The sequence below is a fragment of the Scyliorhinus torazame genome, chromosome 11 (genome assembly GCF_047496885.1).
Source record: "Scyliorhinus torazame isolate Kashiwa2021f chromosome 11, sScyTor2.1, whole genome shotgun sequence".
Taxonomy (NCBI): domain Eukaryota; kingdom Metazoa; phylum Chordata; class Chondrichthyes; order Carcharhiniformes; family Scyliorhinidae; genus Scyliorhinus; species Scyliorhinus torazame.
Window position 1 is genome coordinate 56,796,521 of NC_092717.1, and position 25,793 is coordinate 56,822,313.

The following is a 25,793-nucleotide window of genomic DNA, read 5'->3' on the forward strand; positions in this document are numbered from 1 at the left end:
AAGACCAGCTAAACATCCTCCATCCCAGGAAACAACCTGACCTGAGTCCCTCCTCCCGAAGCTCAAGCTCTTCCCCCCCAGCCCTCACCTCCCATGAAGGACACCCCCCTCGGCACCCTGGAGGCAATTGTAGGGATCCCCCCCTTAAGAGTCCAAGGTGCCAGGTTCCTGTTCCTCAGGACCTGCACCAATTCACACTAGTGGGACACCCATGTGGGTGGCAGTGGGAGCATCACAGGAGGCTGTTTAATCGGGCTTCCATCCAAATAATTGCATTAAATGAATGCAGCTGTGGACTTTGCATTTTCCCACCAGGTCTGGGCGGCAAATCCGTTGGGTCCGGCAGTGCTGGCCGGGAGACTCACAACGGGTTTGACACCTGGCGTGAAACTTTTTTTTTTGCCAGATTCCCGAGCCAATGAGCCGCCGTGAATCCCATCGCTAGCTAGCAGACAATGAAAATCAGCCCCCATTATCTCCAAGTAAAGGGTCGCCCATTTTAGACAAAGATGAATTTGTTCTCTCGGAAAGTAAATTCTTTACTGTAGAGGGCTGTAGAAGTTGGGTCATTAAGTATCTTCAAGGCTGAGATAGACAGATTTTTAATTGTTAAGGAAATCCAGGATTATGAGGATAAGGCTGGGAAATAGAATTGAGGATTATCATAAAAACAAATTACTGCGGATGCTGGAATCTGAAACGAAAGAGAAAATGCTACAAAATCTCAGCAGGTCTGGCAGCATCTGTAGGGGAAGAAAAGAGCTAACGTTTCGAGTCCAATTACTTTGTTAAAGCTGTCAAAGAGTCATTGGACTCGAAATGTTAGCTCTTGTCATAAAAGATCAGTCATGGGCTCATTGAACGGCGGAGCAGACCCAATGGGCCAAATGGCCTACTTCTGCCCCATGCTTTATGGCCTTAACATTTAGAAGGGAGTTGGATAAGAATTTTAAAAGGAGACATGTTTCCCTATATTAAGGCAAGGAGTACAGTTCAAAAGTACCTAATTAGCTTTGAAGAACTTTGGATGGCTGTGAGGGCTTGGAAGGCACTATATCAAAGCAAGCTATTTTATTTTAATTCTGTATACTGTAAAAGGATGGGAACTGGGATTAGAGTAGATGGCATCAGTACCTGACATTGTACAGGACCAATGTTGCTGTATTTCTATGACTTCATTTTTAGTGCTGTTCTATTTTCATAATGTTTTAATATTGCAAAGTGCCGAGATCTATAAAAACCAAAGAAAACTTGTTTTTATATAGCACATTTCACAACCTCGGGATTTTCCAAAGTGCTTTACAGCCAATGGAGCACCTTTAAAGTGAAATTGCTGGTGTAATGTAGGATGCAAATGGAATTTTGGAGTATTTTACGTGTATATCTACAAGAAAATTACTCTTGTATGGAGCTATCTAATGGTGAGTAGAAAGTTAGAATGCGTTGCAAATTGAGGGAAAGTTTGCTTGCGAATTGGCTTGTGAATTTGAGCTAAGTTAAGAAATGAATAAATATTTCAGCAACCTTTCAGAATATGGAAAAAAGACGAATTAATTACTTTATTGTGAACCTATTTTATTCTGATCTTTAGCACGACAAATCAGCTGACTCAAGTTGGCAGGACCTGTAAGCTAGGAATTTATCTTTACTTGCAATCCAGGCCAATTGCTGCTGCAGTAACCTTTACATTCATTATGTGACCAATTATTTTCTGATTCGTGGTGTTTTTAGCTTCGATCTGTTTGTTCTTCTTGAGGGGAGAAAATAAATTATTTAACAGCTCTTAATTAAACATCCATAGCATTCCAAATGGCCATTCAAAAATGGTTAAAATTTAAGGTATCATCAGCTGTTTAAGATAATTTAGGGATATCTTGATGTGTTTACAGATGAAGCAAAATTACTTAAATATACATCCAGTGCGAGACCGGTTCCTTCAGTTGGTGGAAGACTAGCATGTGGATCAGATTAATGCCAACATCATGAGTTTCGATCCCTGTTCCAGTTGAGTGAGACCCGGGGCCTGCCTCCTCTCCTGACCCTTAGTAACGAAAGTAATGACACTTTAGCACAGTTCAACAACTAATCACTGCCCTTTGGGGCAGAGAACTCTAGAAGGAGATATATCTCACATGGGATTTCATATAATCTCGTCTTCAGTGCCTGCATATTGACTTGCAAATGACAGCTTCAGATTGAATGGATTTAAGAACACCAGAGAAATTTGGCATGTATACTTCTGTCCCTTCATGCACAAATTCTCCCACCGCTGAATTAATTTATAATCCCCAAAGAATCAACATTTTTACATATTTTGGTGCTTGATACATTATTCCAGATATGCATTACTCTGAGTAGAGAAAGCTTCCCCTGGATTTACATTGCACTAATTTCCAATTTAAGATTAAATTGACAGCATGGTTTTCTTTACATTTTACCTTATCTTTCAATTCAAAATAACTCAAATGGAGAAGACTCGTCTGAAAGTTCCTCGGATTCCTCAAGATGGTTCTAATTATGTACTTGGTTACATAATTGACATTTGGAGAAAATTGTAGGAGTAGTATGATATGTAGACCTCTTGTCAACCATGTCCTAATGTGGAGGAGAACATATGTGCTGAGAAAAGTGGGCTCCAAGGGAAGGTGGCAAATTGAATCAAACATTGACTCAGTTACATTAAGGAAAGGGTTATGATCGATGGGTGTTTTTGTGACTGCAAGATTATTTCCAGTGGGAAGAATAATTTAGGCTTGTGTGGTTGGCATATGATACAAAAATTGGACATGTGCTTAACAGTGAGAAAGAAAACTGTTGACTGCAAGATATTAATGAACTGCTCAGATGGGCGAAAAGATTGCAAATAGAATTCCATTTGGGGAGAGCAAACAAGGCAAGGGAATACATAATAAATGTTAGGATGCTGAGAATTGTAGAAGAACAGAGGAACGTTGGTGCATATGTCCACAGATCCCTGAAGATAACAGAAAGGGTAGATAAGGTGATTTAGAAAGCATACGGGTAACTTTTCCTCATTACCAGAGGCATGTAATATTAAAGCAGGGAGGTTATCCTACAATTGTAGAGAACATCAGCTGAAGTACTGAATACGGCCTGGTGACCACATTCCAAGAAGGATCTTTATATATTTATACAGCGCAAAGGATATTTATGGGGATGTTGCCGAGAATGGCATTACGAGAGGAAAATTGGAAAGGCTAGGGTTATTTACTTTGGAACAAAGGAGACCGAGGGGGAATTTTATTGAGAGGTATACAATTACAAGAGGGTTGATAGAGCAGATAGGAAGACCCTATTTATGTTTGCAGAGATCAATAGGGGCATAGATCAAGAGAGGCATAGATTTAAAGAGATTGGCACAGGGGTGTTGAGGAGAAGCTTTTTCATTCAGGGAGTGGTGGGGTTCCAGACCCATGATGATAGATACAGAAACCCTAATTGCATTTAAAAATTGCTTGGATGGACTTCTGGTGGCGGCCATGGAGGAGTAGGTCGTACATTCGATAGCTCCCGCCTGTAACGGACTTTCGGATATTTTTTCCTTGATTTTTCTTGGATTTTATGGGATAATTCGGCGAACTGTGCTACAGTTTCTGGTGTATGGAAAATTGGACCACAAGTGGCCGTGTGAAACGACTCAGTCCTGGTAGTGAGAAGCAAGCGGAGCTGGTACCGCGGGACGGCATGGCGGAGGGCAAGGGCCAAGGAGAGACAGTTCAGTGGTCGACGGAGCAGCTGGTGTAGTTTTTTGAGGATTGCTTCACCAAGTTGAAAAAGAATACGCTGGACCTGATCAGGGCTTCGATTGATCAAGTAGTCTTGAATCAGGAGACCCAGGGGAAAGCGATACGGGAGATCAAACAAAAGTTATCGACCAGGAGGACTATATAACTGTGCTGGAGAACAAGGTTGAGATGCTGGCCGACCGACAGAAGAGGATACAGGAGAAGTTGGAAGACCTGGAGAATAGGTCCAGGAGGTAGAACCTCAGAATCGTTGGCCTCCCTGAAGGCAGTGAGGGATCGGATGCGAGGGCCTATGTGACGGACATGCTGGAGAAGTTGATGGGGGCTGGGGCGTTCCCTCGGCCCTTGGAGGTGGATAGAGCGCATAGAGCCCTCGCGAGGAAGCCCAGGGCGAACGACCCACCGACGGCCACGGTGGTATGTTTTCACCAGTTTACGGATAAGGAATAGGTCCTGCGGTGGGCAAAGAAAGAACGGAGCAGCATATGAGAGAACTGAGAGTTGTGTATTTATCAGGACCTGGGAGCGGAGTTGGCCAATTGACGGGCTGGGTTCAATCGGGCAAAAGTGACCCTATTCAAGAAGGGGGTGAAGTTCGGGATGCTGTACACAGGTCGGCTGTGGGTTACGCACGAGGAATGGGACTTTTATTTTGAGATGCCGGACAATGTATGGGCATTCATTAAAGAAAAGAAGCAGGCGACGATTTAAAGGACACATAAGTTGCAGATAAGTTTTGTAGCGGTGGCTCGTAATACTAAACTGGTTTTTCAAAAGAAAAGAGATGTTATGTCGTTCTGGGTGAAATTATGGGCTGCGGTGATGGTTGTAGGGTGCTTTATCATGCAGGGATTTGATGTGGGGGGGGAGGGGGTCTTCAAGTTAGAGCTTTTCTTTGTGAGACTGGATTTTGTCTTAAGGGGCTGTCTCTTCACTGGTTTCTGTTAATTGCATCTTTTTTGTTAGTTTTTTTTGCTGCTGTTTACTTACTGGGGAATGTGATGCTGTTAAAAAGTTTATTCATGTGGGGGGAGATGTTTGAACAAAAGGGAGACAGACTGTTTGGCGCAACGGGCGGAGGTTATCGGGGTCACCATGGTTCAGCTGACTCTCAGAAGCGCAGTGGGGGGTGAGCAAGTGTTAAACTGGTACCTGACCTGGGGGATGAGGTTTCTGGTGCTGTTGTGGGGGGGGAGGGGGGGGGGCTGCTTTGCTGACAGGGGAGGAACTATTGTCGAGGAATAAACGGGAGGTCGGGAGCGGCTGCTGCTCCTGGAGGTACTCGGAGAAGCGGGGGGGGGGGGGGGGGGCGCAGGCCCGGGGCTGGCCTAAAAAGCTGGCTAGTCAGCCAGGGGGGCGGGGGGGGGGGGGTGGTGGGGAAGGGGAGAGCCCCCTTCCAGGCTGATTACGTGGAATGTGAGAGGAATGAATGGGCCGGTCAAGAGGGCTTGCATGTTCGCGCATCTAAGGGAACTGAAGGCAGATGTGTCTATGCTACAAGAGACACATCTTAAGGTCATAGATCAGATGAGATTGCAGAAGGATTGGGTTAGCCAGGTGTTCCACTCAGAGCTGGACTCAAAGACCAGGGGGGTAGCAATTTTGATTAGTATGCGAGTGGCATTCGAGGCTGGGAGATTAGTGTCAGATAAGGGGGGGTAGGTACATAATGGTGAGTGGAAGGTTGGAGGTTCATGTGCTCATGAACATATATGCTCCGAATTGGGATGACGTGGCATTTATGAGGCAGGTGTTAGGTAAGAACCCGGGCTTAGAGTCACACAACCTGATCATTGGAGGGGGGAGGGGAGGGGGGGGGGGGGGGGGGACTTTAATACGGTCATTGATCCGGAATTGGATTGGTCAATATCCAGGTCAGGGAGGAGGCCAGCTGTGGCAAAGGAATTGAAAGGCTTTATGGCACAGATGGAGGGTATAGACCCATGGAGGTTTATACGGCCGAGGGCGAAGGAGTTTTCTTTTTTTTATCACGTCCATAAGGTTTACACTCGTATTGACTTTTTTGTTCTGAGCAGGGCGCTAATACCGAGGACAGCAGGGACGGAATACCTGGCAATTGCTGTGTCGGATCATGCCCCGCGTTGGGTGGATTTGCGGGTTGGCGAGAAGAGAGGGCAACGTCCATTATGGAGACTGGATCTGGGGTTGGTAGCGGATGAAGTGGTCTGCGGGCGGGTGAATAAATCCATCCAGAACTACTTGGTAACAAATAACACGGGAGAGGTATCTGCAGCGACGATGTGGTAAGCCCTGAAGGCGGTTGTTAGAGTGGAGCTAATTTCGATTTGGTCCCACAGGGAAAAGGGCGGAGAGGGAGAGATTAGTGGAGGAGATACTCCGGGTGGACAGGAGATACGCTGAGGCCCCAGACGCAGGGCCCCTGAGGGAGCGGCGGAAGTTGCAGGCGGAGTTTGAGTTGTTGACCACAGGGAAAGCAGTGGAACAGTTGAGGGAGGTAAAAGGGCGGTTTATGAGTACGGGGAAAAGGCGAGCAGGTTGTTGGCGCAACAGCTTAGGAAGAGGGAGGCGGCCAGGGAGAATGGTAGAGTGAAGAATATGGACGGCAACATGGTCTTGCACCCAGGGGGGGGAACAAAGTTTTTAAAGAATTTTACAGTAAATTATATGAGTCGGAACCCCAAGCTGGTGTGCAGGGGATGAGGCAATTTTTGGATCGGTTGGAGTTTCCGAGGGTGGAGGAGGACCTGGTGGAGGGGCTGGGAGCCCCAATTGAGATTGAGGAAGTTATCAAGGGGCTGGAGGGCATGCAGTCGGGCAAAGCTCCAGGGCCAGACGGCTACCTGGTGGAATTTTATAAGAAGTTCTCCGAGATATTGAGCCCACTGCTGCTGAGGACGTTTAACGAGGCTAGTGAGAAGGGAATCCTCCTCCCGACAATGTCACAGGCCTCGATTTCACTTATTCTTAAATGGGAGGATCCTGAGCAGTGTGGGTCATATAGGCCAATCTCGCTTTTGAATGTAGATGCCAAGTTGTTGGCTAAGATATTGGCCACAAAGATAGAAGACTGCGTTCCGGGGGTGATAGGGGAAGACCAGATGGGATTTTGTTAAGGGCAGGCAGCTCAAGGCCAACGTTCGGAGGCTTTTAAATGTTACGATGCCCTCAGAGAGAGGAGTGGAGGAGGCGGTGGTAGCGATGGACGCGGAGAAGGCTTTTGATCGAGTGGAGTGGGAGTACCTGTGGGAGGCGCTGGGAAAATTTGGGTTTGGGGAGGGCTTTATTGGCTGGGTGCGGTTGCTCCACCAGGCGCCTGTAGCGAGCGTACGTATGAACCGGCTGGGGTCGGGGTATTTTAAATTACATCGAGGGACGAGGCAAGGGACGAGGTGCCCCCTCTCCCCGTTATTGTTTGCTCTCGCTATAGAGCCACTGGCCATGATGCTAAGAGCTTCAAGGAACTGGCAGGGGCTAGTCCGGGGGGGGGGGGGGGGGGTGCGTGGAGCACCGGGTCTCGCTCTATGCGGACAATTTGCTTTTGTACATTTTGGACCCGCTGGAGGGGATGGGAGAGGTAATGCGGATCTTGGGGGAATTTGGCAGCTTCTCGGGGTATAAATTGAACATGGGGAAGAGCGAAATGTTCGTGATTCATGCTGGAGGGCAGGAGGGGAGACTGGGAGAGCTGCCGCTTGGAATGGTGGGGAAGAGCTTTCGCTATCTGGGAATCCAGGTGGCTCGGAAATGAGAGGCACTGCATAAGCTTAATCTATCCCGGTTGGTAGAGCAAATGGAAGGGGACTTTAAGAGGTAGAACATGCTCCTGTTGTCTCTGACGGGGAGGGTACAGACTTAAAATGACGGTCCTCTCCAGGTTTCTGTTTGTCTTTCAGTGCCTCCCCATCTTCATCCCTAAGGCCTTTCTCAAGCGGATGAACAAGACCATTTCGGGCTTTGTATGGGCGAATAAAACCCCGCGAGTGAAGAGAATGTGGTTGGAGCGTAGTCGGGGGGAGGGTGGGTTGGCGCTGCCGAACTCCTGCAACTACTACTGGGTGGCTAACATCGCCATGATTCGGAAGTGGGTAATGGGGGAGGGGTAGGCATGGGAGCGGTTGGAAGCTGCGTCTTGTAAAGGCACCAATCTGGGGGTTTGGTAACGGCACCTCTGCCGTTCTCGCCGGCCCGGTACTCCACAAGTCTGGTGGTAGTGGCAGCTCTGAGGATCTGGGAGCAATGGAGGAGGCATAAGAAGGTTGAGGATGCGTCGGTCTGGACCCTGATTTGTAACAACCAGAGGTTTGCACCGGGCAGGCTGGACGGTGGGTTCCAGAGCTGGCAGAAGGCAAGAATTAGAAGGATGGGGGATCTATTTATAGACGGGAGCTTTCCCAGCTTGAAGACGCTGGAGGATAAATTTAAACTGCCGCCAGGGAATGGTTTTAGATATTTGCAAGTGTGAGACTTCCTGAGAAAGCAGGTGCCGGCCTTTCCGCTGCTGCCAGCATGGGGGATACAGGAAAGGGTAGTGTCCGGTACCTGGGTGGGGAGGGGAAAGTGTCAGATATCTACAAGGAGCTGTTGGAGGTGGAGGAAACCCCGGTGGAGGACCTTAAGGGCAAGTGGGAGGACGAGCTAGGTGGAGAGTTAGAGGCAGGTCTATGGGCGGATGCCCTACGCAGGGTCAATTCCTCCTCTTCATGTGCCAGGCTCAGCCTAATACAATTTAAGGTGGTCCACCGGGCACACATGATGGCGGCGAGGATGAGCAAGTTTTTCAGGGTAGAAGATAGATGTGTGAGGTGCGCGGGAACCCCAACAAACCATGTCCACATGTTCTGGGCATGCCCGAAGCTCAGAGGGTTTTGGCAGGGGTTTGCGAAGGCAATGTCCACGGTGCTAGGAACTCGAGTCCAGAGGTAGCGATCTTTGGAGTGTCAGAAGATCCAGGAGTTCAGGGAGTGAAAGAGGCTGATGTCCTGGCCTTTGCCTCCCTAGTAGCCCGGAGACAGATCCTTTTAATGTGGAGGGACTCGAAGCCCCCGAGTGTCGAGACCTGGGTTAGTGACATGGCTGGGTTTCTCAGTCTTGATAAAATAAAGTTTGCCTTAAGAGGGTCAATGTTGGGGTTCTCTCAGAGATGGCAGCCATTCATCGACTTTCTCGGGGAAAATTAAAATGGATAGGTGTTAGATGGTTGTGGTGTGTGAAGATTGGGTCAGGTGGGGAAATGTTTATTTTACCATGTCAATGTTATTGTTTTTGTTATTGTTATAAAAATTTGCAAATACTTTAATAAAAATATATATTTTTTAAAAATTGCTAGGATGTGCACTTGAAGTGCTGCAACTTGCAGGGCTATGGACCAAGTACTGGATGGGGGGTTTAGGCTGGACATCTCTTTTTTTTCGCCGACATATATATAATGGGCTCAATGCCTGCCTTCTATGCCGTAAATGTTCTATGTTCCTATGTTGGATGCTGCTTCAGTGGCATCCAAACAGTGGTAGAACATGCCTTATTTGGTGCTGTGTGAAAGAAGGCATCATATGATTCTCGATTCTAGAATGGTCATAATGGTTTGGAAAGTTGAAAATGTAACACTGCTTTTCAAGAAAGGAGGGAGAGAGAACATCAGGAACATTGAGGCCAGTTAGCCTGGCATCTGTTGTCAGTGAAATGCTAGAACTTATTATTTAGAAGCTGTTAACATGGCACTTTGAACATCATAATATGATCAGAGTCGACATGGTTTCATGAAAGAGAAATCACCTGTCAAGTTTGTTATTTTTCTTTGAGGATGTAACCTGTATGTAGCTTTGAGGATGTAGCTACTACTAGATGTCGTTTTTCTGGATTTCCAAAAGACATTCAATAAAATGGTGCAGGAAGCATTGTTACACAAGATAGGGCTCATGAGAATATATTAGCATGGATGGCATGTGGGCACAGCGGTTAGCACTGCTGCCTCACAATGCCAGGGACCCGGGTCCAAATCAGACCTTGGATGACTGTGTGGAGTTTGCACGTTCGTCCTGTTTCTATGCGGGTTTCCTTCAGGTGCTCTGGTTTCCTTCCACAGTCCGTAGATGTGCAGGTTAGATGGATTGGCCATGATAAATTGTCCCTTAGTGTCCAAAGATATGTTGGTTAGGTACGGTTATAGGGTTACAGGGTTAGGGCGGGGGACTGGGCCCAGGTAGGGTGCTCGTTCAGTGGGTCAGTGCAGATGCGATCGACCGAATGGCCTCCTTCTGCACTGCAGGAACTCTATGATTCTATGATACAAGATTGGCGAACAGACAGAAAGCTGGGTGTAGGGATAAATGGGACATTTTCAAGTCGATAGGTTGTAACTAATGAGTAGCACAGGTATCAGTGCTCTGACTCCGGCTGTACATATCAGTAACTTAGATAAAGTAGCCAGAATTGCTGATGATGCAATCTAGATAGCATAGTAAGCTGTGAGGAGAACACAAAAAAGAGACTGCAAAAGAATATAGACTGGTTAAGTGAGTGGGCAATAAGTTTGGAGATGGAGTATAAGTTGGAGAAATGTCAAGTTATTCACTTTGGTAGACAGCATAGAAAATCTGAATATTTTTTAAGAATCTTTGGAATTCTCTATCCTAGAGGACTCTGTATACATTGAGTATCTTCAAGGCTGAAATACATTTTTGGACTGTAAAGGGAATCAATGATGTGGAAATTGGGCAGGAAAGTGGAATTGAGGTCAATGGCCAGCCACGATCTTACAGAATGATGAAGCAGACTTGAGGGATGCCATGGCCTACTTCTGCTTATATTCCTTATCTCTCTTAGTGATTAAAAGCATGATTGATGCACCCTAACAAGATGCTGCCAACCTCATTTTCATGCATTACTGTGTCTACTTGACAATTACTTGGGAAGTACAATCTTCAGATAGTTTCACGAGCTGCTAAATGCAGCATATGGCAGACACAGCCAGTGATAGCTCCTGCCATTTATCACCTCAAGCCGAACTCCACCTCCTTCCAGGGAATTTGCTCTGTGGGCTTAGGCCGATACTAGGGGTATCAGGAGTGGCACAGTGTATTGCTCCTTGCCCCAACCTCAAGCAGCAGCACCTCCACTTCGGCAGCTGTCAAAAAAGCTGCCATTTGCTTTTTTGAGACTTTCTACAGGCTATCAGAAATTTTGTCACTTTAAAATATCTCTCCCTTTGAATGCATCGTCTTCCCCCAACAATTTAACCTACAATGGCCCAAATCTGCATTTGGATCTGTGAATAATTTGACAATCCTGCAGCAGGTGCATGGGAATGCCATCCCCACCTGGAAGTTTGTACAATGTAAGACAACATTCCTCCCTTGGAACTAAATCGCTCTTCCTTCACCAGTGCTCGGTCAAAGTCCTGGAACTCGCTCCCTAACAGCCATGTGAATGTACCAAAACTGCATCAACCACAGTGGTTAGGGAAAGCAGCTCAGCACCTCTATGTCAAGGTGAGGGTAATGAATGCTCTCCTTTCTAGCAATGCCCATGTCCTACGAATAAACAAAAAAGGTCGTAAAATTTGATGTGTTTGATATATTATGGGCTGTATTCCCCCCCCCCCCCCATGACGTGTTTCACAGCGGTGGAGGTGGTCTGCCACGAGCATCTTCTGGTCCGCTGTTATCAACAAGGTTTCCTGTTGTTTGCATCCCACCACTCCCGGGGAATACACAGCAGGGATTAGCCGTCGGCTGGCGGGAACGGCTGTAAAATTGCGGCCTACTGTTTTGGTAAGTTTGTCACCAATTGTTAGCCATTTAGAACTGACACCAGTCAGTGAAAATCAGTCTAGTGTGTGCAGCTATCTTGTTTCCATAGAATCCAAAAAAGTTCAGAAGGAGACCATTCAGTCCATCATGTCTGCATCGACCCTCCGAAAGAGGGCCTCGGCCCACTCCCCAGCCCTATCCTTGTAACCCCATCTAGCCTGCACATCTTTGGACACTAAGGGGCAATTTAGGATGGTCAATCCACCTAAGCTGCACATCTTTAGACTGCGGGAGAACACCAGAGCACCCAGAACAAACCCGCGCAGACACGGGGAGACATGCAAACTCCACACAGAATCACTCCAGGTTGGAATCAAACCCAGTCCCTGGCATTATGAGGTAGCAGTGCTAAATTGCATAGTTTATTTAAAATTGTGAGAGAAAGATTTTACATTTTTTGTCCTATTTGCTGTTTATTTTATGGATATTTTTAGTGATTCATTCTCAAGCACTATCATTGCTAAACTGAACCCAAGTCCTGTTCATTTATATAAAATAAAAATCCCATGGTCCTAATACTGATCCCTGGAGGATCACACTACACACTTCCCTCCAGTCAGGATGATATCTGTTCATCAGCAATCTCTGCCTCTTAGTTGATTTTTTTCAGCCAAGTTACAGCAATCCCTTTAATGCCCTGTGCTTCTATTTTTTTCGACTATGACTGTTCTGTGATACTTTGGCAAATGCTTATGGAAAGTCCAAATATGCATCTACTGCAATATCTTTGTGAACACTCTCTGTAACAACAACAACAACTTTTATATTTCTAAAGTGCCTTTCATGTAAGATCTTAAGGCATTTTCAAAGGAGTTTTATGGACCAATATATGACTCTTAAGTTGCATAAGGAGACACTGGCTGGGATTCTCTGTTGTGAGTCCGCCCCGCTAACGTTGCTAGCGAAGACGGAGAATTTAGCAAGTCTCCTATTCATTGCAGTGAGACTGGATTATCCCACTGCCGTGAACAGACGGACAATCCCATCCATTAGGTCAGGTAACCAAAAGCTTGGTCAAAGAGAAACGTTTTCAGTGTCTTAGGTGAGGAACATGAGGTGGAGAGTTGTAGGGAGGGTTTGCCAGAGCTTAAGATGGAGGCAACCCAAGGCCCTGCCACCAATGGTGATGTCCAGAATTAGAGGAGTGCCTCTAATGTTAGATGTGATTCCGTCATTGGGCAACACTTGCTAAATAACCCTGCGGGCACTAGTCGCTACATTTAAAAGTCAACTTAAGATAATCAGTCGAGCTTGTAACATGGCTCATTTACACTTGCTCAAAGTGAAATGTATTCAAATGCAGGGACCTGTTCCCCACAAACAAAGGGTCAAGCTTAGCACCAATTTTGAATTACCTGGGAACTTGGGGCGCCCCGTTGCTTTCCTCATGGCAATGCTTCAACCAATCAGCACCCTTCTGTCTTGTATAAATTGTTGTGATGGTTTGAAATTTGGCATTCTTGTACTTGTCCTGATGAGTGCCAGACAAAAGGCTTCGGCAACATGTCTCCTGTTTCAGAAATAGATTTGTGTTAAAGAAACACTCTGCACAATTTGCACTCATCATAAGCCTTCTGTGTACTTACGTAGCTGATGCAGACTTTATATCCTAGGCTTCTTTTGTGACAATGGAAAAATGTGCTAGCAGCCCACCTTGCAGCTGTCCTTGCACTTTAGACAGATGGCTGCCTTCATCCGTTTTGACAGAAACAAAACCGGATTATTTCTAAGTGCCTCAAAATTAGCAACAGTTTTGTAACCATTTTCTCATTTGTTTGCTGTTCCAATGCAAGTGTTACTTCAGGACGTGTTCAGTGAGCTATTTCTCATACTGTATCTTCTGCTGGTTGGTAGCTGTCAGATCGTGGAGTGAAAGAATTAATCAGAATGTCACCAGATGTGAATCAAATTTTACATTTATTCTTTAAACACTTTGAATTTTTACTCTAAAGTGGGAAGCAATTTGCCATGTGTAAAAAGATATATTTTGAAACAGTGTGCTCATAACAGGGACTGTGATCTTGGACAGGCATTGGTGGATCCAATATCTGGGTAGGGCTTCATTTCTGTCTTTTTTTCTGCAATGATCGTATTCCGTTGCTTGCGGTAAACGAGTCTGATAGCGTTGTATCATTGCAGACTAGTGCGAAGACAGAATCTACTCAAAGTAATAAAGCCCCTACTGAGGTTTTAATAGCCTAAAATGTAAAATATATCTGCCTTGCAGTTCCAAGACTATCAGACTGACAAGAAATTTTATTTTACTTTAATATAGTGGCACCGGTTTCCAGGAAGACAAGACAAGTTGGCATTAGTTTAAATTATTTCTCCATTGACAATTTTTTTCATGTGAATAGCCCCTGACTATACTTGAAATAGATGATTATTATAAAATGGTGCAAATCCGACCACACTGTTTGGCTTTTAGAATTATTTTTTCCATCAATTGCATCATGTTATAAAATTGATTGATTAAATTAAGAACTGCAAATTCTTTTAATATGCAGTTAGTTGTTTAATATTGCATCTGTAATGGAAACTCTTTTTACCTAAGTGGAATGCAAACATTTTGAGTGCAAATGGGCTTTGTTGTCGATCACAATGGAGATGAGATTTATTTGGCCAATAATGTGATCAGAAAGGCAAGATGAGGGCAAAGGAATGATATCCTTTTTTTGTATTCAATTTTGTCTTTTTAATTTTCTTGACTGCCACCAGCGTACATTTCTCTGTGCAAACTGCTTAAAAGTGCAAACGCTATTTTCCCAAGCAAAATTAGTTCAACCATTCTCTGGAATAAGGACTAGCTTGACTCAGTTGATGCAGCTTGTGTGTAAGTCTGAGGGTATGGGTTTAAAGCCACCCAGAACCTGAAGGCAGCATTCTCTGGCTGTGTCCGCCCGGCGACCCAGAATCTCGCCCGAAGTCAATGGACTTCCCAATTGTCCGCGTATCGCCAGTGACATTCTTGCTGCGGGCGGGGCGGAAGAATCCAGCCCTGAATGAGGCTCAAAGTTCAATGGTATTTTGAGGGAGTGCTGCATTCTTAAAGGTGCCATTCTGTTAAATTGAAATTTTATTTGCTGTTAAGTCTACATAAAGGAGGGAACTTTTTTCCATGTTAAAGGTGTTGTATGCAAATAAAGTGCAACCAGCTGATCCCTCTCGGGAGGATTTTGATTAAAATATATTGAGACGATTTCATATATGTTACCATAATATATCCTGAGAATCTGTTTTGTATATTCCAGTAGCTTCAACAATAATACTTACATTTTTGAAGTAGACTGCGGCACCCGATCAAAAAAATTCTTCTTGGATAACTAACAGCAACACCTTATATAGTGCATTAAATGCAATGAAGCACCCCAAGGCATTCGACAGGAACATTGCAAGATGATACTGAGCCACATATGGAGGTATTGGGTCAGGTGACAAAAAGTGTGGGTAAAAATTAGCTTCTAAGGAGTATCTTAAAAGTGGAAACTGAGATAAAGACATGAGGGAGGGTTTTCCAGAGCTTGCAGAGGTTGAGGAACTGAAGACGCAGCCACCAATCGGGAATTCACAAGAGGCCAGAATTAAATGGATCGCAGACGGTTGTGGGGCTGGAGGAGATTTTAGAAGTGGGGAGGGTGAAGCCATAGAGGGGTTTGACAACAAGAATGAGAATTTTAAAGTCAAGACATAGCTTGACCCAGTAAGTGCAGAAATGATGTGGGAATGGGGCTTGCTGTGATGCAGGGTAGAATGTGAGAGACCAAACATGGGTGCTTGTAACAAAGACATGGGGAGTTCAGACTGAGTAAAATTAGAAACAAAGTTTTATTTACACAAACGATATGTACACTACCTGCCACAGTGGCACAGTGGTTAGCAGTGCTGCCGCACAGCTCCAGGGACCCGGGCTCAATTCCCACCTCGGTTGACTGTATGGAGTTTGCACTTTCTCCCTGTGTCTGCTCCGGATTTGTCTCACAGTCCAAAGATATGCAGGCTATGTGGATTGGCCATGCTAAATTGCTCCTTAGTGTCCAAAAGGTTAGGCCAGGTTACAGGGTTTACGGGGATAAGGTGGAGTTGTGGGCTTAACTAAGGTGCTCTTTCCAAGGGCCCATGCAGATTCGATGGGCCAAATGGGCTCCTTCTGCACTGTAAATTCTATGACCTACTGGGTTCCTCTTGTGGTCGGTGTTTCACTGGCCGACCTTTTATACATCAGTTAATTGAGGTACCCGCCCATGGCGGGGGAGCTCATACTCCGCAAGGAGCATGGAGAAGACGAGCAGTCCCGCCCTGTAGGTTATGTGCGGGATATTACAGGTGAACTGGAATAGTCGAATTTAGAGGTAATGAGACATGAATGAGGTTTTCAGCAGTAGATGAGCTGAGACAACTTATATCTTTAACTTCTGCTGAAAACAGAGAAGTGCTGGTGAAAGTTTTTTTTGCATTGACTACAGGTGAAGCCCATGTTCAAACCTAATGTAGTCAACATTACTCTCTAAAGCTCAGAGGTAAACAGTACTGAACACCATTAGAATGCTACGTAGGGCCTATGACCTACTCACATGTTTTACTCATCATGTGTGTGAAATGTTTTACTCGTCATGTGTGTGGCTTACATAAAACATAAACTACAGCATTTTAGATATGTACAGAAAGTGTTGTGAATGGTTGCATAACTGATGATTTTATGTATTCCAATTAAACAAATCAATAGTGTAGATTGTGCAATTTCAACATTTATGAAAGAATTGTGTATAGTAGTTTTTGTGTCTTGATCTACAACTGCCGATCAGTGTTATCTCTGATTTTCATTCAGCACTATTTCACTTTCCTGTCTTCAGTGTTTTGCTTTATTTCCTATTGCTTTAAAGAAAACAAAATTTTTTAACTGATAAGCATCTACTGAAGTATATTATATAACCACTGTTGTTTCAAAGCATAGTGCAGATTTGATCGGATAAAGTCAGAATCTCGAGCAATTCCCGTTTGGTTTACTTGAACGGCATAGAGGGCCTGAATGAAATCAGAGCACAACTAGATATGCGTAATTGTCAAGTGTAAAATAATTGTTAATTTTAGCTCTTTGCGTAGGAGCTGTTATGATTGAACAGCCATTTCTTGCCTTTATTAGAGAAGCAGCAAGCGGTTTAAGACAGGTGAAGCTAATTCAAACTGTGAAGCAGATTTGCTTCAAGCAGGTCATTAGTGCAGGAAATCTGCCTCCACTCAAGACTTTTGTTAACCCTTCTATTATTTTCATCGTTTCTTTCAGGTTAACGATGGTCCATCAAATCCTCTTTGGGAACAGCATGGAGGTTGTCATTTTGGACTGTTGATAAGGACATGGGACTCACTTTGTCATTGATCATTCGTGTTGATTTCAACAGTGAACAGTATCAGCGAGAAAGCATCAACACACCAACGCAAAAACCGTGTCTTGAAGGTAACTTTTGTTTCCAAATTGTGAATGTAAAACCTTAGTAAGTTTACTGAAGTGAGGATTGCTAATTTTAATTCAGTGAATGGAACAAAGAGGTTTGAAGGCACATTTGAATTTCAGTGATTAAATCATGCCAGATATGATTATAGTATAAATTTCATTGATACACAACATATCATGGATAGTGCTTCATTAATTCCCTGACCTATATACAACAGCATGGGATTTTTGGAAAAAAAGGCAGTGATCTCTGGGAAAGGTTGTAGGGAATTTAATCTGGTTTGAATAAATTGACCTTTATTCCTTTATTTATGTCAATAGCAATTTTTATTATTAGAAAATGTCATTTGTGTAAAATAAACATTTAGGGTGATGGTCGGGTGTGTATGTTAGCATGTCTATGTATTTAAATATATTTAAATCTCTCAATTAAGCAAATTTTCATTTTTTTTAAAAAGCCACTAAATTGTTAAACTAGTGCATATTATTCGATGCTAGTTAACAGAAATGATATAAAATATGGTGCAAAAATATCTGTTTACTTGCATTTAAACTTTGAGAGCAGAAATACACCTTTGGTTTTGTCGCAACTGCACGGTATTGATTGTACCTTGTTGTACTGTAGTTTTATTTTAACCTGGTGTACCATAGGAGTAATGTTGATTATTCCTTATGTTGAAACCTGAATATGTTGCTGAGTATGTGCATGGCCAAAGGCCATCATTATTGTAGGTTGATATTGAAACCATTTATACTACCAAAATTTAAAACACTCAGGACTACCTTTTATATTGAACACCAAAGAGTTGCTCTGCTGAAACCTATCGAGTGGGTTTTTAAAACAAAAATGTGTTAACTTTCTTAAACATTCTAGGAAAGGAGCCATTTATCTTTTGTGAATTCTTGTAAAATATGAAGTATAAAATGAATTGGTTTGGTGTGATAGTTTATTCAGCCTTTCTGCTTTAGCTGTCAGAACAGTGGCAGAGGGATATATGTATTATACATAAGTGTTCATGGACCACGATGTAGAATTGAACTTTGGACCGCAGCTTTTATTTCTACACCACATTCAACGTTAAATGAATATGGATATTCAATATTTTAATTTATGTAGGATCCTGGAGTTAAACGTTCCTACTGCCTCTTTTGACTTATTATTGAATCGAGTTGAACTTGGAACATGTATAGTTTTTCACAGATAATGCATCTACATTTAAAAGATTCTCAAGATGGCAGCCTTTCTCTGTCACAAAGATGCAAGAACCAACTCACCTTGCCTAAAAGTGAACATTTTCAGATTCCACATTCCACACTAAGTCTGTCATACACATCATTTATCTCAAGTCCTTGCTCAATTTTCTTCCTGTTGCTAAATGGTATGGGTTTTTTGCATTCTGATTGGTCATTTTCTGTTACTCAACAGACTCAAACTTTTTTTCTTCAAACACATTTTGGCATTTTTTTTTTTTTTTTGTTGCCGCATGAATTGCATTTATGCAACTCAGAAGGACGTCATTCAGACGATTGTGTCTGTGCTGGCTGTCTTGAAAGTACTCTCCAATTTCCCTGTGTTTTTCCTATATCCCTGCAAATCATTGGGAGTCTATGTTTAAGTAAAAAAAAAGGAGCTGCCAATATACTCTACTGTATATATTCTTGAAAATAACTATTTTCAAATTGTGAAACCATTAAAATAATTACAAATAACAATGAGATTTTGAAAGTGTTTCATTTGGCAAGTGAGTCAATAACTGGAGGCCATTGATTCGAAAATCGTTGTTGAAAGATCAATGAGAAATTAGAGTTTTTAGATCTGGAAGACTGTACATGAAAAGATGATGAAAGATGACTCCACAATTAATTTTAAAACTGAGTTAAATTTGAGGATGGAAACCATGATATGAACAATGTGGGGATGTGGAACTAAACATGACTGTTCTTTTAAAGAGACCGCAAAGGGTTAAAAGGCAAATGGTTTCTTTCTGTGCTGTATGATATGATTCTATGAAAAATGTACAGCAACTTAGCTCTAACCGATCCCTCTCTGCCTTCCAAAAACAGCATAATGCATTGTGCCAAGTACCTGCACATTCTGAAATCCAGATGCACCATCCTATATTCCATAGTTAACCCCATGAAGGCCCATCTGGACTCCCATACACTTCAATATGTAACTCCCAATGAGATTACAACACCATTTAGAATAATAATCTTTATTGTCACAAGTCGGCTTACATTAACACTGCAATGAAATTACTGTGAAAATCCCCTAGTTCGCCACACTACAGATACACTGAGGGAGAACTCAGAATGCCCAATTCACCTAACAAGCACGCCTTTCGGGACTTTTGAGAGGAAACCGGAGCACCAGGAGGAAACCCACTGTGGTAAACACCACTAGTGGTATATTGTATTGTTATACCGTCAATTCACTGTGAGACCGTGAGAACGAGCGAACATTAGGCTTTAATATCCATGAACTCGCCTGCCAGAGTCGGCTGTACAAATGAGTGCCACCCAGAGGTGGCCGGACTATATATGGCCCCGGTGAGGGCGGAGCCCACCAGGGTTCCAGTACAGTACCTGGAAGTAGCCCATATCATCACTTCCAGGTCATGGGACACATCATGAGACAGACAGTACAGACTGCTCATGCATTAGGTGAAATACATTCACCACATTCACCTCCTGTTAAAAAAAATCAAGTCCAGCGGGGGTGACATGGGGTCATTAGATATTCAGTCTGTCTGGAGGCCGGATCGTTCTTTTAGACCTCCTCAGCTCTGGCGATGCGGCGGGCACAGTCGTTGCCGATGGTGACTCCGGGGGCGTCATGTCTGGAGCTTGAGCCGCAGTCTGGCGTGTCAGAGACAGTTGGAGGGTGGGGGTAGGCAAGGGGGTGGCGGCAGTGCTGGTGCGGGCCAAGACAGGAGACTCGGGGGGGCGTAAGGGGTGCAGGGGTGGCTGTAGGCAGCGGGGAGGGGGGTGCATTGGCAGGGGAACCCACTGGCGCCAGATCTCGTAGGGAGACCGTATCGTGCCGTCCGTCCTGGGTGTTCGACGTTTTAGTTGCTGTTATATGAAGAGACTAAAGTTCCGTTCCTTTTTCACAAACACACATTTATTTCATTCCAACAGCCTTTGCACAAAACTCTAACGATACATCACCTGACAGAGGCCACCTGAAGCCCCTTTACATATCAGTGTCAATTAATGGATACTTAACATAAATGAGACAACTAATTGCAATGTCTCTTAACCCATTACTTAACAGTCTCCCCTTCCTTGGAGAAAAAATAATAATTAGGTGAAAACAAAATTTCAAGAAACTCAAAAACACACACATGATTTCCCCCCCCTTTTTTTTTTTGTTTGGACGAGAAAGAAAAAAAAAACAGTCACAGAAACAAGCGCCCTTCATTAACAATATCCAAAAGTTTCTGTGAACCTGCCCCTCTTTTCGTAAAACAGTCTGACAGTTGATAGCTCCTGTCGACCCATTTAATTTTTGTTATTTCCCCTCTGTCCAACATCTGCTTCAAACTTGCGATGTCTATCCGTAACCTTTTTTTATTGACACTTTTTGTAGAGTGCACATTTTCCAACAGGGATTTATTGTCAATGTGGCAGTCAATAGGTATATTATCCAAATCCCCTAATCCCAAAATTTCTGTCAATATCATACTTATATAAAAGGCAATATCCACCGCTTCTACAAGGCTTAAATTCTCAGCAGCCAAAGTGCTTTTTACCACTCTCCTTATTTTCTTGGTTTCCCACACAAGCGGGCAACATTTACCATTGTTCCCCAAAAGGAAAATTATAAAACCTCCTGCGCATGAAACCCCATCACATAAATTTGGTAGGACGCATCACTATAAACTATGAGTTTCAAGTGCCTAAGGCCACCTAAAACCGGGAACTTCAAAACACACTCCTGCATTTTTAGTTTGGCGAACGCTTTATTTGCTCATATTAAGTCTTCCACTTTGGGATCATTCATTTTTGTACTCAATTCTAAGACATCAAAACTCACGTCTGGTCTAGTCTGTCTACCTAACCAGTTCAGTTGCCCAATTAAACTTCGCAGTTGCTCTTTGTCTATCTTTGAAACCATTGCGTCTTTTTGTGAAACTCGGCCACGACTAATTGCTATTGGGCTGATGCTTTCCAAATAAGATTGCTGACGTAAAGTTGCCCCGAACTTAGCCTGTCCAATTTCCAGTCCCATATATTTAAATGCACCGGAAGCCTGACTTCCAACCCTGAATTCATTCCTCAAACCAGAGATTACAATAGCTTCAAAATCACTAGTCCCACCCCACAAAAAATCATTGACATGCATCTTAAAAATGCCAGAAAGATTTCCTTTATAGTGCACCCAGTGAATCATTGCAGGATGTGCTTTCAACTGGCAACAGCCTAACTTTAACAAAATGAAATGAAAATGAAAATCGTTTATTGTCACAAGTAGGCTTCAAATGAAGTTACTGTGAAAAGCCCCTAGTCGCCACATTCCGGCGCCTGTTCGGTGAGGCTGTTACGGGAACTGACCTTACCGAAAAATACCAGGCTCTAGATGCATCATTTAATCCATATACACATTTGTCCAACTTCCAGGAGTACCCCTTCTGAGTTAGCTGCTTCTTTTGGAGGACAGAGAAAAATGTCTCTCTGGAGCTGATGCCCCTGCAAAAAGGCAGCTTTTAGATCTATAGATTTGCATTCCCATGCCTTTGGGCTAATAGAGCCAAGAAGATCTTTAAAATAACCTTTCCTGCTGTAGGTGAATCTACCCTTAAATCCTGATCTTCTACGTTTTCTTCAAATCCCCTTGCCACAAGCCTGGCCTTTGCCTTATAAGTTCCATCCGGGAGAACCTTTTCCGTGCAAATCCATCTGTAAGATCGAGCTCTTTGTCCCCTATCCGGTACTTCTGTGTATACCCCAAATTCACTCCAACTATGCAATTCTTGCTGTTTCGCTTCTTTGATAACTTTTTCATCTAATTTATTTGAAGCCACCAAAATCTCACGTGCATGTGGGCTTCTACTCCTATTAGTATTCGTAGTCTTACTCACATTCCGAGATCTTGATAAACTACGTCCCCTCTCCCGCCTGGTATCTCGTTCTGTACTGCTACTGCTTGATCGTTCCCTTCTGCTGTGGGATGTCCTTTCATTTGTTCTCGACCTTTTCCTGCAGACCTGTTCACTATCCGATGTACTATCTGAACTGGCACTGCGTTTCTGTGCCCTCGATTTTTGAACTTCGTTTTCCCAATCCATTGTCTTGACTCCTTCCCCTGAATGCTGTACATTCAACCAATGTTTATACTTTCCAGTGGCCTTCCCTGCTCTACTAATAACAGTACGAAGTCTTACAACACCAGGTTAAAGTCCAACAGGTTTGTTTCGATGTCACTAGCTTTCGGAGCGCTGCTCCTTCCTCAGGTGAATGCAGAGGTCTGTTCCAGAAACACATATATAGACAAATTCAAAGATGCCAAACAATGCTAGGAATGCGAGCATTAGCAGGTGATTAAATCTTTACAGATCCAGAGATGGGGTAACCCCAGGTTAAAGAGGTGTGAATTGTATCAAGCCAGGACAGTTGGTCGGATTTCGCAGGCCAGAAGGTGGGGGATGAATGTAATGCGACATGAATCCCAGGTCCCGGTTGAGGCCGCACTCATGTGTGCGGAACTTGGCTATAAGTTTCTGCTCGGCGATTCTGCGTTGTCGCGGGTCCTGAAGGCCGCCTTGGAGAACGCTTACCCGGAGATCAGAGGCTGAATGCCCGTGACTGCTGAAGTGTTCCCCGACTGGAAGGGAACATTCCTGCCTGGTGATTGTTGCGCGATGTCCGTTCATTCATTGTCGCAGCGTCTGCATGGTCTCGCCAATGTACCACGCTTCGGGACATCCTTTCCTGCAGCGTATGAGGTAGACAACGTTGGCCGAGTCGCACAAGTATGTACAGCGTACCTGGTGGGTGGTGTTCTCACGTGTAATAGTGGTATCCATGTCGATGATCTGGCACGTCTTGCAGAGATAGCCATGACAGGGTTGTGTGGTGTCGTGGTCACTGTTCTGAAGACTGGGTAGTTTGCTGCAAACAATGGTTCGTTTGAGGTTGCGCGGTTGTTTGAAGGCAAGTAGTGGGGGTGTGGGGATGACCGTGGCAAGATGTTCATCGTCATCAATGACGTGTTGAAGGCTGTGAAGAAGATGACGTAGTTTCTCCGCTCCGGGGAAGTACTGGACGACGAAGGGTATTCTGTCGGTTGTGTCCCATGTTTGTCTTCTGAGGAGGTCGGTCCGGTTCCACCAGGTACACGGTATATACTCGTGCGACTCGGCCAACGTTGTCTACCTCATACGCTGCAGGAAAGGATGTCCCGAAGCGTGGTACATTGGCGAGATCATGCAGACGCTGCGACAACGAATGAACGGACATCGCGCAACAATCACCAGGCAGGAATGTTCCCTTCCAGTCGGGGAACACTTCAGCAGTCACGGGCATTCAGCCTCTGATCTCCGGGTAAGCGTTCTCCAAGGCGGCCTTCAGGACCCGCGACAACGCAGAATCGCCGAGCAGAAACTTAGAGCCAAGTTCCGCACACATGAGTGCGGCCTCAACTGGGACCTGGGATTCATGTCACATTACATTCATCCCCTACCATCTGGCCTGCGAAATCCGACCAACTGTCCTGGCTTGATACAATTCACACCTCTTTAACCTGGGGTTACCCCATCTCTGGATCTGTAAAGATTTAATCACCTGCTAATGCTCGCATTCCTAGCATTGTTTGGCATCTTTGAATTTGTCTATATATGTGTTTCTGGAACAGACCTCTGCATTCACCTGAGGAAGGAGCAGCGCTCCGAAAGCTAGTGACATCGAAACAAACCTGTTGGACTTTAACCTGGTGTTGTAAGACGTCGTACTGTGCTCACCCCAGTCCAACGCCGGCATCTCCACATCATCACTACTAATAACAGTTGCATCCTTCCATTGACTAGACCCTTCAGGCAAGTATGTCACTTTTGTACCAACTTTTGGCAGTTGCCCTTTCGGAAAAACGGCCTGTTCTAATTAATCAGAAGTGTTGTGTTCCTCCACAGAAACCCTGTCTATATCAGTTAATTGGTCCTCAGTTCTGTAACACATGCGTACCAGAGTGTAAGAATTGGCAAGTCATGTTGCAGCTGTAGTGAACCTTAGTAAGGCCACACTTGGAGTATAGTGTTCAATTCTGGTCGCCACACTACCAGAAGGATGTGGAGGCTTTAGAGAGGGTGCAGAAGAGATTTACCAGAATGTTGCCTGGTATGGAGGGCATTAGCTATGAGGAGCGGTTGAATAAACTCGGTTTGTTCTCACTGGAACGACGGAGGTTGAGGGATCGACCTGATAGAGGTCTACAAAATTATGAGGGGCATAGACAGAGTGGATGGTCAGAGGCTTTTCCCCAGGGTAGAGGGGTCAATTATTAGGGGGCATAGGTTTAAGGTGAGAGGGGCAAGGTTTAGAGTAGATGTACGAGGCAAGTTTTTTTTACACAGAGGGTAGTGGGTGCCTGGAACTCGCTACCGGAGGAGGTGGTGGAAGCAGGGACGATAGTGACATTTAAGGGGCATCTTGACAAATACATGAATAGGATGGGAATAGAGGGATACGGACCCAGGAAGTGTAGAAGATTGTAATTTAGTCGGGCAGCATGGTTGGCACGGGCGTGGAGGGCCGAAGGGCCTGTTCCTGTGCTGTACATTTCTTTTTTCTTTGGTTCCTCGTCATGTCTGTCTGCTCGGTCTAAATTTGAAAATTTGAAATCTGTACCCATTATCCTTGATGAATGGACCCTAACAGTTTGATTACCATGTTGCAAAATAATTGTTTTGCCATCTATGCCTATGATCTTCCCTGGGCCTTTCCATTCATTAGAATTGTCTCTCTTATAGTATACAATGCCTCCGTGCTGAAAAACGGCATCTGATGGCCGTACGTTATGTCTTGAAGCTCTGCAAATTCTTTCAGAGACTTCTGCTTCCAAAAAAGCTTTTCTACTGCTATGTAATGCATTGAAATGTTCAGCAAAACCAGAGCTAATTGTAGTCCCATCCCAAGCTGGAGGCTGGTCATCCAAAATGGACGGAATTTTAGGATTTCTACCAAATGCTAATTTGATAAGGACTATAGCCCCCAACCAACTGCAATGAATTCTTTGCATGTACTGCCCATGCTAAAGCTGAATTTAGCCTGCAATTTGGTCGATGTGCCAAAATTTTCCGAAGCATGTCATCGATGACAGCATGATTTCTTTCACAGCCACCATTACTAAATGGGCTTTCTGCAGCCGTAATCATAACTCTGATATTCATGTTTTCACACATATCCCTAAACTCATCATTAGCAAATTCTCCCCCATTGTCCGTAAGGAATTTTGCCGGTCGACCCATTCCTGTCCGTATCCATTTTTCCACGATTTGATCCAGAATTACTCTCTTTTCTTTACTTCGTACAATCGTTGATTGACTAAATCTGGTTGCTAAATCTACAAAATGCAAAATAAATATATTATTTGCTTTATCCCAGATCTTAAGGTCCATGGCCACAATGTCATTAAAATCCCTGGCCAAAGGTAGGGTTACTATCGGTCGTGCTGGTGTCCTTCTGTACTTCCTACAAACTTCACAGCGGTCACTAACCTGTTCTATCAGTTTAGTATAGTCGTCATACCTTACCCCTGCATCCTTTAATACATTTTTCAGCCTCCGAGGA

General features: G+C 44.3%; 1 protein-coding gene across 12 annotated transcripts in view; it reads left to right on the top strand.

Moving 5' to 3' along the window:
* Positions 1–25,793, top strand: part of LOC140385293 (cAMP-regulated phosphoprotein 21-like) — a 646,047-nt gene that overhangs the window by 262,923 nt on the left and 357,331 nt on the right. For all 12 annotated transcript variants that reach the window (XM_072467301.1, XM_072467302.1, XM_072467307.1 and 9 more), the window contains one exon: positions 16,839–17,009. The gene's annotated coding sequence lies outside the window, so the exon portion shown is untranslated. The remainder of the gene's footprint in view (positions 1–16,838; positions 17,010–25,793) is intronic.